The sequence below is a fragment of the Mustelus asterias genome, chromosome 20 (assembly GCF_964213995.1).
Source record: "Mustelus asterias chromosome 20, sMusAst1.hap1.1, whole genome shotgun sequence".
Classification (NCBI taxonomy): domain Eukaryota; kingdom Metazoa; phylum Chordata; class Chondrichthyes; order Carcharhiniformes; family Triakidae; genus Mustelus; species Mustelus asterias.
Genome location: NC_135820.1, coordinates 71,882,158 through 71,897,628, shown reverse-complemented (window position 1 = coordinate 71,897,628; position 15,471 = coordinate 71,882,158). Strand labels below are relative to the sequence as shown.

Sequence of the window (15,471 nt, the reverse complement as noted above, 5' to 3'; positions counted from 1 at the left end):
GGGATTTGGAAAAAAAAAAGGATTTGGAAAAAAAAACACTATATATTACCTTTGTGTAAAATATTGCTGCACAATTAATTTTAAGTTGCCCTCACCAACACTGTATCAATGTAGCAGAGCTCCCATTGACAAAAAACACAGGGAGTTGCATTCATAAACGTGTGTTCAGTGGCGCCCTGCCACTTGATGTGGCAGCACGAACTCTTACCCTCATCTTTGTTATAATTGCCCTTCACTCCCCCACACTCACAGAGCTCGGGGACACCCCCCACCCTGTGGTATCTATAACACTGGCTGGGCAACCTCCATTCCAGGGGAGGGAAAAAGGGTTGAATGATGTAAAGAGAAGACTCTTTAACACAATGATTTGCTTTTTTTTTGCTCTCAGCGACTGAATTTCAATGAAATTGACATGAGGCGTTATTCTGAATTTTCACAAGGCGGGGGGGGGGGGGGGGGGGGAGGAAACTGCAGGGTCAGGTGGGCTGTGAGGCTGGGTGTTGATTGGTGGGGTGGGGAGGGTTACATCACAAAGAGGCCCCTCCCCCCCGTCTCCAAGAGGCCGATCAGCTGTTCAGTAAATTCCAAAATCTGATACACTCCGTGGGACTGACTGACTGGGTGCAAACTAACACTCGCCAGTGGCACTGGCTGGGGGAGCCTCTCTAAGAAGAAGGAACATTTTTATTTTTAAAAAACAACATACCTAAGCAGTCTGTACCCCCCCCTCCCCCAAACACTGTGCTGCATTATAGATGTGTTCTACCTCACTTTGAACTGTCCGTGTAGTTTTTAAAAAAAAAAATTGTCTCTCTTTTTTTGGGGGCATTGTTTATAAACTGACTGCAAACAATACTTGACACAGGACAAGAGAGAGAAGGTAAGTAAAAGTATCCCTGCCTTGCTCATTGTGACATCTTTCCTTGTGTTATGATGTCCAGCTTTCCCTGCTATTATAACGCTTGTGCCGCTTGGGTTATTTGAGGCTACAGTTGCTGTCAGGTATTTGGGGTTGTTGTTGGAGCTTGTTATAGATTTTCCTTTTCATCAATTTTTTTTCCCTTCTTAATTTGAGTAAGGATATTTTTCCCCCCCACTGGAAGATTATTTATAATATTTCCTGGTTGAGTGTGCCTCTACTCCTTGTTATATGTATAAATGTGTCATTGTTCTGACCTCTCTTCCAGATCATATTAAGAGAACCATTTCGATTGCATTGTTTTGCCTGTAACTTGTACCATGTCGACGTGAAATGGACAGCGCTGTGTGTGCTTAAATATGTAACTCTAATTTTTTCAGGGGAATGTTAACGGGTTAACTGTTCCAGTCATTTTATACTTTTATTGGGACATTTGGTTGCAATCGCGAGTCTCCGGCACAGAGCTTTCCCTGTCCTGAGCTGTAATTTTATTAATATTTTGCTACAAGGCCGGCCTGTTCTCTGAATCTCCATTGTTAAAACAGCTGATTTTGCCGGTATTGGACAGTTTGAGATTAGTCAATAAGGTGACGTGAAGGTTATTAACATAAAACACAGCCGCACAATGACGTGATGCTTCTTAAAGGGGCCATCTCGCCTCCCTAAACTGTTTTGTCCTTTTCTATTTTGCATCTGCGGTAGGTTTACCAAAAGCCAGTAACATCGAAATATCAGAGCATTGTCTCTAATGCACATCGCTTTCTCACTACAAGTTTATGAACTAGCTTTTGGACAATGGAGTAATTTCAGCTTCTGAATTGTAAGATGCAGAGTAGATCAAAGAATCCCTACAGTGCAGAAGGAGGCCATTTGGCCCATCGAGTCTGCACTGACGACAATCCCACCCTATCTCCATGTGTATATACCCCAGCTAATCCCCCTGACACTAAGAGGCAATTTAGAATGGCCAATCCACCTAACCCACACATCTTTGGAATGTGGGAGGGGAAATCGGAGCACCCAAAGGAAACCCACGCAGACATGGGGAGAACGTGCAAACTCCACACAGACAGTGGTGACCCAAGCCAGGAGTCGAACCCGGGTCCCTGGTGCTGTGAGGCAGCAGTGCTAACCACTGTGCCACCGTGCTGCCCATTGATCTGTTATTGTACTGTCAAGTGTCCTCAATTTAAACAGTAAGAGAATTTAGAGGACCTTTTGCTCCATGGAATCATAGAAGCTAGAAACAGGAATAGGCCATTCGGCCCATTGAGCCTTCTCTGCCATTCATTTTGACCATGGCTGATCATATTCAATATCCTGATTTTTTTTCCCCCCCATATGTCTAATTTCTTGAAATCGCACAATGTTTTGGCCTCAACTACTTTCTGTGGTAGTGAATTCCACACATTCACCAACCTCTGGGTGAAGAAACTTCTCGCCTCGGTTCTAAAAGGTTTACTCATCCTCATACCATTCCTATATCCATTGTCTTCCACCCCAACATAGTGGTTAGCTGCCTCACAACGCCAGGGACCCGGGTTCGATTCCAGCCTTGGGTGACTATCTGTCTGTGCGGAGTTTGCATGTTCTCCCTGTGTCTGTGTGGGTTTATCATAAGATATAGAAGCAGAATTAGGCCATTTGGCCCATTGAGTTTGCTCTGCCATTCAATCATGGCTGATGTTTCTCAACCCCTTTCCTCACCCTTTCCCTGTAACCTTTGATCTCTTTACCAATCAAGAACCTATCTATCTCTGTCTTAAATACACTCAATGAACTGATCTCCACAGCCTTCTGTGGCCATGAATTCCACAGATTCACCACCCTCTGGCTGAAGAAATTTCTCCTCATCTCAGTTTTAAAAGGTTGTCCCTTTACTCTGAGGCTGTGCCCTTGGATCCCAGTCTCTCCTACTATTGGAAACATCTTCTCCAGGCCTTTCCTTTCCTTTGGGTGCTCCAGTTTTGTCCCACACCCCAAAGATGTGCAGATTAGGGTGGATTGGCCATGCTAAATGGGGATAGTGATCATAACTCTATCTCCTTTATGCTTGCATTGGAAAAAGAGAGGATCAGGCAAGCTAGGAAAGTGTTTATATGGAGTAAGGGGAAATATGAAGACATAAGGCAGCAAATTAGAGGAGTAAATTGGAAGGAGGTATTCTCAGGGAAATCTACTGAAGAGAGGTGGCAGTTTTTCAAGGAATGTCTGTCCAGGGTTCTACAGGACAATGTTCCGAGCAGACAGGGAGGAGTTGGTAGGTTAAAGGAACCGTGGTGCATGAAAGCTGTGCGGGATCTAGTCGAGAAGAAAAGGAAAGCGTACAAAAGGTTCAGAGAGCTTGGCGAAGATAGGGATCTAGATGAGTATACGGCTTGTAGGAAGGGACTAAAGAAGGAAATTAGGAGAGCCAGAAGGGGTCATGAGAAGGCCTTGGCAAGTAGAATTAAGGAAAACCCTAAGGCGTTCTATAAATATGTGAAGAGTAAAAGGATGAGACGTGAAGGAATAGGGCCTATAAAAGGTGAAGGTGGGAAAATCAGCACGGAGCCAGTAGAAATGGCAGAGGTGCTTAATGAGTATTTTGCCTTGGTTTTCACAGAGGAGAAGGACATGAGTGGATGTACTGTGGGCTTGCGGTGGACTGAAAAGATTGAGTATGTGGACTTTAATAAAGAGGTTGTGCTGGAATCTTTGAATGGCATCAAGATAGATAAGTCGCCGGGTTCGGATGGGATGTACCCCAGGTTACTGTGGGAGACGAGGGAAGAGATTGCAGAGCCTTTGGTGATGATCTTTGTGTCATCGATGGAGACGGGAGAGGTGCTGGAGGATTGCAGATGTGGTTCCTATTTTCAAGAAGGGGAATAGGGATAGTCCAGGAAATTACCGACCAGTGAGTCTAACCTCAGTGGTTGGTAAGCTAATGGAGAAGATCCTGAGGGACAAGATTTATAAGCATTTAGAGAGGTTTAGTATGCTCAAGAATACTCAGCATGGCTTTGTCAAAGGCAGATTGTGCCTTACGAGCCTGGTGGAGTTCTTCGAAAATGTGACTAAACACATTGACGAAGGGGAAGCGGTAGATGTGGTTTATATGGATTTTAGCAAGGCGTTCGATAAGGTCCCCCATGCAAGGCTTCTAGAAAAAGTGAGAGGGCATGGGATTCAAGGGGCTGCTGCCCTGTGGATCCAGAACTGGCTTGCCCAAAGGAGGCAGAGAGTGTGTATAGATGGGTCTTTTTCTAAATGGAGGTCGGTCACCAGTGGTGTGCCCCAGGGATCTGTTCTGGGACCCTTGCTGTTTGTCATTTTCATAAATTGACCTGGATGAGGAAGTGGAGGGATGGGTTGGTAAGTTTGCCGACGACACGAAGGTTGGTGGGGTTGTGGATAGTCTGGAGGGATGTCAGAAGTTACAGAGGGACATAGATAGGATGCAAGACTGGGCAGAGAAGTGACAGATGGACTTCAACCCAGATAAATGCATAGTGGTCCATTTTGGCAGGTCAAATGGGATGAAGGAGTACAATATAAAGGGAAAGACTCTTAGTACTGTAGAGGATCAGAAGGACCTTGGGGTCTGGGTCCACAGGACTCTAAAATCGGCCCCGCAGGTGGAGGAGGTGGTTAAGAAGGTGTATGGTGTGCTGGCCTTTATCAATCGAGGGATTGAGTTTAGGAGTCCGGGGATAATGATGCAGCTATATAAGACCCTCGTTAGACCCCACTTGGAGTACTGTGCTCAGTTCTGGTCGCCTCATTACAGGAAGGATGTGGAAAAGATTGAAAGGGTGCAGAGGAGATTTACAAGGATGTTGCCTGGATTGAGTGGCATGCCTTATGAGGATATAGAACATAGAAAGCCACAGGCCCTTCGGCCCACAAGTTGCGCCGATCACATCCCCACCTCTAGGCCTATCTATAGCCCTCAATCCCATTAAATCCCATGTACTCATCCAGAAGTCTCTTAAAAGACCCCAACGAGTTTGCCTCCACCACCACCGACGTCAGCCGATTCCACTCACCCACCACCCTCTGAGTGAAAAACTTGCCCCTGACATCTCCTCTGTACCTACCCCCCAGCACCTTAAACCTGTGTCCTCTCGTAGCAACCATTTCAGCCCTTGGAAATAGCCTCTGAGAGTCTACCCTATCCAGACCTCTCAACATAGGATAGGCTGAGGGAGCTTGGTCTTTTCTCCTTGGAGAGACGTAGGATGAGAGGAGACCTAATAGAGGTATATAAGATGTTGAGAGGCATAGATCGGGTGGACTCTCAGAGGCTTTTTCCCAGGGTGGAAATGGCTGCTACGAGAGGACACAGGTTTAAGGTGCTGGGGGGGTAGGTACAGGGGAAATGTTAGGGGTAAGTTTTTCACACAGAGGGTGGTGGGCGAGTGGAATTGGCTGCCATCAGTGGTGGTGGAGGCAAACTCAATAGGGTCTTTTAAGAGACTCTTGGATGAGTACATGGGACTTAATAGGATGGAGGGTTATAGGTAGGAATATGTTCGGCACAACTTGTGGGGCCGAAGGGCCTGTTTTGTGCTGTAGTTTTCTATGTTTCTATGTTATGTTTTTAAATTGCCCCTTAGTGTCACAGGGACTGACTAGGGTAAATACATGGGGTTAAGGGGATAGGGCCTGGGTTGGATTGTGGTCGGTGCAGACTCGAGGGGCCAAATGGCCTCCTTCTGCACTGTAGGGTTTCTATGAAGTTTAGGGGGCAATTCTGGGATTTCAAGTGCAGCAAAGTACTTTCCTCACTTCCTCCTGTGGTGCTTGCCATTGGGTCCCTAAGGAATTACCTTTGGGAGAGGGCAAAATTGACTATGTAGTGGGGAGTGGTGGAACCCTGGCTTTACAGGCCCACGACCCATGGTGATTAAGTGAAATTCTGTCTTTTTTTTAAACAAAAGGTAAGATTTTGAATAAATAATAGACTACGTACTGTAATTTAGTACATTTTTAACGGGGCCTATTTAAGGGAGACTATGAATCAAATTCAATTTATGGAATTCTGGAGCTATCAGAGATACTTAGCGGTGCTTTTGGGTGTTCACACTTAATTATTTTTTTTTTCCATTTTAAAAACCTGCTTTAATCTTCTACCCAAACCCCTTGTCATAAAGGCCAACATGTCACTTGCTTTCCTGATTGCCTGCTTCACCTGCATGCTAACCTTTTGTGTTCCTTTATGGGTACACAACCAAGTCGCAAATCATCAAAGTTTACAAGTTTAACACCTTTTTTCTGTTTTTCTACTCTTTCGACTGAAGTGAGTGAATAGCATCACACTTCCCCACATTTAACTCCATTTGCCACCCTATTGCCTACTTATTTCATTGAAATAGCCTACGGTGCAGGAGGAGGCCATTCAGCCCATCAAGTCTGCACCGACAACAATCCCACCTAGGCCTTGTCCCCATAACCCCACATATTTACCCTGTAATCCCTCTAACCTACATATTCCAGGACACTAAGTGACAATTTAGCATGGCCAAAGCACCTAACCTGCACATCTTTGGAGTGTCCAAATCTCTTTGCAACTTCCGTGTCCTTCCTCTGCATGGCTTGCACTCCCACTCTATCTATATCACCAGCAAACTTAAATATATTACTCTCCTTGTTCATCTAAATCATTGCTATAAGTTTGCAGATGATACAAAGATATGTAGAAGGACGGGTAGTATTGAGGAAGCAGGGAGGTTGCAGAAGGACTTGGACAGGCTAGGAGAGTGGGCAAAGAAGTGGCAGATGGAATACAATGTGGAAAAGGGTGAGGTTATGCGCTTTGGAAGGAGGAATGGAGACGTAGACTATTTTCTAAATGGGAAAATGCTTAGGAAATCAGAAACGCAAAGGGACTTGGGAGTCATTGTTCAAGATTTCCTTAAGGTTAACGTGTAGGTTCAGTCGGCAGTTAGGAAGGCAAATGCAATGTTAGCATTCACGTCATGAGGGCTAGAATACAAGAGCAGGGATGTACTTCTGAGGCTGTATAAGGCTCTAGTCAGACCCCATTTGGAGTATTGTGAGCAGTTTTGGGCCCCATATCTAAGGAAGGATGTGTTAGCCTTGGAAAGGGTCCAGAGGAGGTTCACAAGAATGATTCCTGGAATGAAGAGCTTGTCGTATGAGGAACGGTTGAGGACTCTGCATCTGTACTCATTGGAGTTTAGAATGATGAGGGGAGATCTTATTGAAACTTACAGGATACTGTGAGGCGTGGATAGAGTGGACGTGGAGAGGATGTTTCCACTAGTAGGAAAAACTAGAATCAGAGGGCACAACCTCAGGCTAAAGGAACGACCCTATAAAACAGAGATGAGGAGGAATTTCTTCAGTCTGAGAGTGGTGAATCTGTGGAACACTTTGTCGCAGAAGGCTGTGGAGGCCTTGAGTGTCTTTAAGACAGAGATAGGTTCTTGATTAATAAGGGGATCGGGGGTTATGGGGAAAAGGCAGGAGAATGGGGATAAGAAAAATATCGCCATGGTTGAATGGTGGAGCAGACTCGATGGGCCGAATGGCCTAATTCTGCTCCTATGCCTTATGGTCTTATAGATGGTAAATAGCTGAGGGCATTGGGTTTAGTACCCTGGTGACTGCAGTATTTTTCAGTGTAAATGCATTTGCTGTGTTTCTGGGTAATAGCTGGCAAACAAATTTGTTGTTTCTTCCTTTTACCTTGCAAGTTTCCCACGATGTATCTGGCCACTTCTGTACAGCAAGTTCTTTCACAACAGCAGTTTTTGTTTTTAAAACTTATTCCCTGAATCCGTTGAGTTGGTGGCAAGTGTCCCACCTGGTTTCCCCTCCCCAGTAACCCAACCAGGTTTACGTTTTTTTGAAAGTATATCTCCTCCGGATGCAGTTAAAGCTGACCAGGCTACATTTCGGGGCTCTGGGAAAGTGGCGATTGGCTACTCCTCTGGAATTGTAATCAATTGTACAACTGAATGGCTTGAGAGGCCCTAACTGGGACTAGAATCGTGTACGGGTGTCCGATTCCATTCTCTAAAGGAACTGCGTAAACTAGTTTGATTTTTCTAACAGCAGCTTTTATGGTGACACTGGTAACACTGCTATGATTTGACTCATGAGTCTGAGTTTCTGGTCCAGTACACAATGAATACAGTGTGGGATAACATAGTCAAGACTGTACTGGTGTTAGCGTACCTTCACGCCCGTACTATTTTTTACCCTTTGGGGAAGTGGTGGAAGGATTTCCAAGCTGATTATCAGCCTATTAAACAGCGTTGAATGCTCCTTCCGTGGCCAACAAGTCCACAGAAGGAGCACAGAGCTTCAGGTCCAGCCGTTAGGCATGGGTGTAATGACCATTCCTTCTAGTGTAGCATGTGTTGGTGGAGCTGGCAGTATTCCCATAGCAGTGGCAATACATCTTCTTTCACGATGGTCTAACTGTGGCCCTGGGAAATTGGGTGTGGGTGGAGAACTGAATGCAATGCTTTGAACTGTTTAATGGCCTTCAACATCAGAATGATGCAACTTCCTGCAAGCAGGACGGTGATTCAGAACAACATGTAATTTGGTTTAGGTCTTTCATCATCTAATGTTTTAGAGGTGTGTGTGTGTGTATATATATCGTGACAGTGCCCAGAATAAATTAGGGGATAAGCTATATGATAATGTAGTATAATGGAAAATCTCCTGGCATTGTTCACTCACTGACATAAAATAGAAAGCTAACTCTAACTGTCTTTACTATTCTCCTCATTCCGGCATCTTCCCTCATTTGACCGTGTACTTTTTATGGCTCCTGCTCTTCCCAAGACTGCAAGAAGCTACAAATAGAAGTGAGTGTAGCCCAATCCATCACGCAAACCAACCTCTCATCCATTGACTCTGTCTACACTTCCTGCTGCCTCGGAAAAGCAGCCAGCATAATTAAGGACTCCATGCACTCCGGACATTCTCTCTCATACCTTCTTCCATCGGGAAAAAGATACACGTACCAACTGACTCAACAACAGCTTCTTCCCTGTTGCTATCAGACTTTTGAATGGACCTACCTCGCATTAAGTTGATCTTTCTCTACACCCTAGCTATGACTGTAACACTACATTCTGCACTCTCTCCTTTCCTTCTCTGTGAACGGTATGTTTTGTCTGTATAGCGTGCAAGAAACAATACCTTTCACTGTATACTAATACATGTGACAAATCAAATCTGTTTCTCCTGCTATATTTTGCTTGTGTACACTCTTGCACTCTCAGATGTACTTTCTTGTGTACGCCAGTGTGTTTTTCTGTCTCCTCTCTTGCACCTCCCTTTTTTTAAATATTTGCTTTTCCATGGTTCTCTTCCACACTTCAGACCTATCAAAACTTGACTTTGTTTTGTATTCCCTTTTTAATTACAAAAGAAAATCTATTTTCAAACGTGTTGTTTGATTTGCGCTAATTTCAATGCAACATTTGGTATGTTGTAGTAGCGAGGGAATGTTACAGAGTGACATATTTTGCTAATAACTCTGGAACAAGATTTCAAGGAATCACTGTGGTATTATCGTGTGCTACATTGCTTCCCTGCTATAGTGATACTTGGATTCTGGTAATACCACTAGAGATTGGGAGTTGCCCTATTTGGGGAGGGTGGAGAACATTGTTTGGGACTGAAGAATCTATTTGACATCCAAGGTATCTCGGAATGCAGGTTTGGCACACCTACTTCCAAACACTGCTGCCTCACAGCGCCAGAGACCCACATTTAATTCCGGCCTCGGGTGACTATGCGGAGTCTGCACGTTCTCCCAGTGTCTGCGCGAGTTTCCACCAGGTGCTCCGGTTTCCTCCCACACTCCAAAGACGTGCAGGTTGGGTGGATTGGCCACGCTAAATTGCCCCTTGCTATCCTAAGATGTGTAGGTTAGATGGATTATCCATGGGAAATGTGTAGGGTTACGGGGATAGGGTGGGGGAGAGGACCTGGGTAAGGTAGTCTGTCAGAGAGTCAGTGAAGACATGATGGGCCAAATGGCCTCTTCTGCACTGTAGGATTCTATGAATGTTGCAGGACTTTTCTATGTCTTCAGCTGCCCCAGCCCCAAGGATCAAAGCTTCTGGTCGCCTGTCCTAATGAAGGAGCAGTGCTCCAAAAGCCTGTGCTGCCAAATAAACCTGTTGGACTTTAACCTGGTGTTGTGAGACTTCTTACTAATATCTACCGACAGGGCTTGGTGCTAAATTCTGTTTGCTTCTGTGAAGCCCTCACCCCTCGGGGGCAATTTACTAGGTTAAAGGCATTTACTGTTACTGTTCAGTGTGGTACAATATGCACTCAACAACTCTGTTTGTACAAAGTGTAAAGTGTTTGTTGGTGAGACATCCCAGCAGTTTTAACTGCACAAGTGTCCGCCACGCACGATGGGAATTTGTCAACTTTGCATTTCGATTAGTAGAAATACTTGTCCAAGCTGTCATAAATTAAAGTTTACTAGTGTCACAAATAGGCTTACATTAACACTGCAATGAAGTTACTGTGAAAATCCCCCAGTCGCCACACTCCGGTGCCTCAAAATCAACTTTGACTGGCCAAGGTGTTGCCATGGAGAATGCAATGGGGAAGCATTGGTGCAGCACGGTGGCACAGTGGTTAGCACTGCCGCCTCACAGCGCCGGGGATCCACGTTCGATTCCTGGCTTGGGTCACCGTCTGTGCGGCGTCTGCCTGTTCTTCTTGTGTCTGTGTGGGTTTCCTCCTACATTCCGAAAGACGTGCTGGTTAGGTGCTTCGTCAAGTTTGGAATAAATGTCTAGTTGGCATATTTTACCATCATTACAGTGCCTTTACAATATTTATCAGAGCAACTTTAATTTTCATGTAGTTGCTTGCCTGCAGATGCAAAGTGACCAGACTTCATATGTACATATGCAAATAGCTCATGGCTCCCAGACTAGCTGTGCAAATTTGTAAAACAGAAAAGAAAGCTCGAGGGGATGTTTTGCATTTTGTTTTTGCCCTATCGTATCAGTCAGCTGTGTGATAAAATATTCACACGCTGGTGAATATGGATGGGTTGGTTTATTTTTGACGGGCCGTGAGATCTCTGTCATACTGCAGTCTGTAAATTGCACTCTGCATGACAGATGAGGACACTGAGTAGGCATGCACAGAAACCTGGTCCTGACATCTCTTTTTCAGTGGTCGGAAAGAGGATTTTGTTGTGTACCCAGAAATCAGAGATTTCCTGAACACTTAAGAAAAACCTTTGCTTTGTACTGCCCTGCGTTAATGTTGTACATAATTCCAAACCCAAACGGTGTGGACCCATTTTCTGGTGGAGATCTCACTCCTATCTTGTGGTGTCAAATGTTGATCAGGGATCTGAGTCTGGAGTTCTACAAGTGAAAATAAAAAATGGGGTGGCACAGTGGTTAGCACTGCGGCCTCAGACCTGGCTGGCCGTAGGGATTCGCATTCTAATCAGTATTCTGTAACTTGATGTTGTGTCTCTGTGCCCTGTTTGAGAGCACATTTTCACTCCATCTGACGAAGGAGCAGCGCTCCGAAAGCTTATGGTATTTGCTACCAAATAAACCTGTTGGACTTTAACCTGGTGTTGTTAAAACTCTTACTGGCCTCACAGCGCCAGGGACCCGGGTTCAATTCCAGCCTCGGGTCATTGACTGTGCGGAGGTTGCACGTTCTCCCCGTGTCTGCGTGGGTTTCCTCCGGGTTTCCTCCCACAGTCCAAAGATGTGCGGGTTAGGTTGATTGGCCATGCTAAATTAACCCTAGTATCAGGAGATTAGCAGGGTAAATATGAGGGGTTACGGGAATAGTGTCTGGGTGGGATTGTGATTGGTGCAGACTCGATGGGTTGAATGGCCTCCTTCTGCACTGTAGGGATTCTATGACTTTGCATTAACAGCATACAGAGCTTTTCATGACCACCTGTGAGGGTCTCAAAGTGGTTTACAGCCATTGAACTACTTTTGATGTGTATTCCCTGTTGTAATGTGGGAATTCTGCTGCAATTTCCCATTTAATATTTCACAAAATAATGTTTGTGCTGAAGGCAGGGAAAATGATTCATGACTTTTTAGTTCATTTTCCTTTCCTGTTTACACTCTTTTTTTAAAAAAAAAAGTTGAATGTCTTTTTAGGATGTAATTGCTGTTTCTATCAATGCCCAGCATTTTTCTACGACACAGTCATCCCAGTTAAATCGTGTGTAAACAGGTTGTAAACGCTTTATTCAGGATGGCTTTGAGTGAATTTCAGACCGTGACAGCTGAGTTGCAGAGCCTGTGTCCTGATCAAACTTCTGGATGATCTGACGTGCGTGTGTGTGGAATTGGGGGTGGCACAGTGGTTAGCACTGCTGCCTCACACGGCGCCAGGGACCCGGATTCGATTCCTGGCTTGGGTCACTGTCTGTGTGGAGTCTGCACATTCTCCCTGTGTCTGCGTGGGGTTTCCTCCGGGTGCTCCGGTTTCCTCCCACAGTCTGAAAGACGTGCTGGTTAGGATGCATTGGCCGTGCTAAATTCTCCCTCAGTGTTACCCGAACAGGCGCCGGAGTGCGGTGACTAGGGGCGATTTTCACAGTAACTTCATTGTGTTGTTTAATGTCAGCCTACTTGTGATAAATGAATTAACTTTAGAAACCTGTGGCAGGTGGAGTACGCACTTTATACAGTTCCGGTAGCAAACCTGACCTTGCTCTTCCTGACCAGTCTCTTTGCCTCCTGTTTTTTTTGTTGTTGCCATAACAGAAATTCTCATCTGCAGGGTGGGGCACTCACTCTGCTGCCAAAATGAAGTAACAAGACAGAAACTGATCTGGGACCAGAGTTGAGAACTTGAAGAGTGAGCATTGAGAATGTCAGTCTGCCCTCCTCTGTGCAATAGAACAAAGAACAGGACAGCACAGGCACCAAGCTTGCGCTGACACATGACACTTTTCTAAACTAAAGACCTTTGCTTCAACGAGATCCGTATCCCTCTCTTCTCCCGAGGGCAGCACGTTGGCACAGTGGTTAGTGATGCACTATCAATTATGCGACGACTAGTTAGTCCGCAAGAACAAACAGGCTTTTATTCACAAAAGACTTGGAGCACACCCATGCTGATGAACTGGTCCGGCGACTGAGCAGGGGGGTTGGGAGCAGTCACCTTTATACCCGGGGGGGGGAGGAGTCTCAGGCAGGGCCGGCAGGGGTGTGTCCAGGCATGTCACACATACACACACACAGGCAATAACTTAACAGTGGTTTACCGCAGTTAGCACTGTTGCCTCACAGCACGGGGGACCCAGGTTCAATTCCCAGCTTGGGTCACTGCCTGTGTGGAATCTGCACGTTCTCCCTGTGTCTGCGTGGGTTTCCTCCGGGTGCTCCGGTTTCCTCCCATAGTCCGAAAGACGTGCTGGTTAGGTGCATTGGCCGTGCTAAATTCTCCCTCAGTGTACCCAAACAGGCGCCGGAGTGTGGCGACGAGGGGATTTTCACAATAACTTCTTTGCAGTGTTAATGTCAGCCTGACTTGTGACTAATAAACTTTACTTTTACTTTACTTTTTTTTTACTGTGTAAAGCAGCAGTCTCAGTATCGCTCCCCTTCTTTCCCTACACTTGTTTCTTTGTGATGATTCACTCCCCACAACCCCACCCCCCGCCCTCACTCTCCATCAATCTCTCTCTTTCATAGCCATCCACTCTTCCCTTTTTCATCTTTCATCAATCCCCATTTACTTAAAAACAAAATTCCATCGCGCTCTCTCTCTGTCTCTGTCTCTCTCTTTCTTTATTTCTCTCGCTCTCTCTCTTCTTTTCCACGGCCTCTACCTGAGACAGACGGCTAATGTACTGGACAATCCCTGCTCACTTCAGACCCCCCCCACCAGAAATATAGAGAGGAGTGAATCCTGGCAATTGGTGCATTAGCCTCGGGGTGGATGGAGGAGCGCGAGACAGGACGGAGTGTCAGAGAAGGGAGGCTTGGGTGAGGAGAATTGCCGGCAAACACACCTGATGCCTGGCATTGGAAACCCAGTCCCCACAAAAAAAAATAACAGCTTAGCAACGGGAACTTTCTTGAGTTCGGAAGTTGAATCTGTTCTGAGCTTTGTAAGATCACAATGCAAGATTTATGTTCCACACACACTGATTCAACCTTGACTCTGTAAGGAATGTGGCGGAAAATTAGTCCGAATTTGTTAATCCTTTAACATCCCAATAAATTTACCCCTGAAAGGGTAACAGACCCATAACTTGTTTAATATTTTATACGTGATCAAATATGCCAAGTTCCTTACGCCTTTTTCCATTTTGATTATAAACAAGGATGTAGTTTGTTTTAGCTACAAAAAGGCCTGATTCATGAATCATATTTGCAGAGTGAATACTGTGGCACCAAACTATTTTTAATCCAGTAAGCAGATCACGTAACTAAGGTAATTGTTAATCCTCTGGGTCACACCACTCTACAAGGGATGGCTGCAAAAAGAAAAGATACAGCTTCAAGATTGATTGTGGAAGAGGGGGGGGGGGGGGTGGCGTGGATAGAGGCATGAAACCGATGAAAAGGAAGAATGAGAGGGCTGTAATGCTCTACCCCTTAATTTTTAAAAAAGGAGTGGAAAGGAACAAGATACTTCCGTCAGTTAGCGTGCTGTTTGTTGGCTGAGATTTCAGATGATGCTATTTTAGGAGCTGAACGTGAGTTTTAAAAAAAAAAACTTTCCACTGGTGCAATGAGTCATTTTTGGATTTTCTCTTTTACTTGAGCTCCAGATCAAGGTTTACAACCTTCGCTACGGCCCGTACAAAGAGGAAGGAAATGAGGAAGCAGCGCCAGTCTCGGGTCACTGTCCGTGTGGAGTTTGCACCTTCTCCAAAGATGTGCGGGTTAGATTGATGGGCCATGCTAATTTGATCCTAGTGTCAGGGGGATTAGCGGGGTAACTAATGTGGGGGTTGCAGGGATAGGGCCTGGGTGGGATTGTGGTCGGTGCAGAGTCGATGGGCTGAATGGCCTCCTCCTGCGCTGTAGGGATTTTATGATTGGGTAACGTCTAACTCTGGCTTTAGAAGCCTTGAAGGCGATACAGAATCCTATAGTTTCTGAAGTTCCAGGAAAGTGGAATCAGGACTTGTGATGCTAGGAATATTCTCTGAGCATCTTTGTTTTAAAGAGTGTTTCAGATTCTTCTCTATAAACTATGTTGGCCTCCACTTGCATTCATAGGCAATTTTGTGACTGAAATGGGGTCTGTCAGAGTTGTAGCATTTGGGTCTAACTGGATTGTACGCAAAGAGCTACAGAAATTCCATACTCTGTGTACGTGGTAGAATCCTTGTATTTTCTCACTCCAAGTTAGCTTTGCGCTTAAGACAAGGTATTAAGTACAGTAAAGCTTCATAAGGGTAAAGTTTTTACTTGCAGCACTAACTGTAAGAAGCTTTCCTACTAGGCCAAGATCCTTGAGATCTCTTGATGCTCAACCAAGGAAACAAACTTGGTTCAACGTTTTATCTGAAAGATGGCACCTTTGACAGTGCGGCACTCCCTCAG

General features: G+C 45.3%; 1 protein-coding gene across 2 annotated transcripts in view; it reads left to right on the top strand.

Moving 5' to 3' along the window:
• Window positions 1-593: 593 nt before the first annotated feature.
• tp53inp2b (tumor protein p53 inducible nuclear protein 2b) overlaps window positions 594-15,471 on the top strand; it is a 47,215-nt gene continuing 32,337 nt past the window's right edge. Inside the window, exon 1 of one of the 2 annotated variants that reach the window (XM_078236786.1) lies at window positions 594-880. The gene's annotated coding sequence lies outside the window, so the exon portion shown is untranslated. The remainder of the gene's footprint in view (window positions 881-15,471) is intronic. The other variant, XM_078236785.1, reaches the window with a different exon arrangement.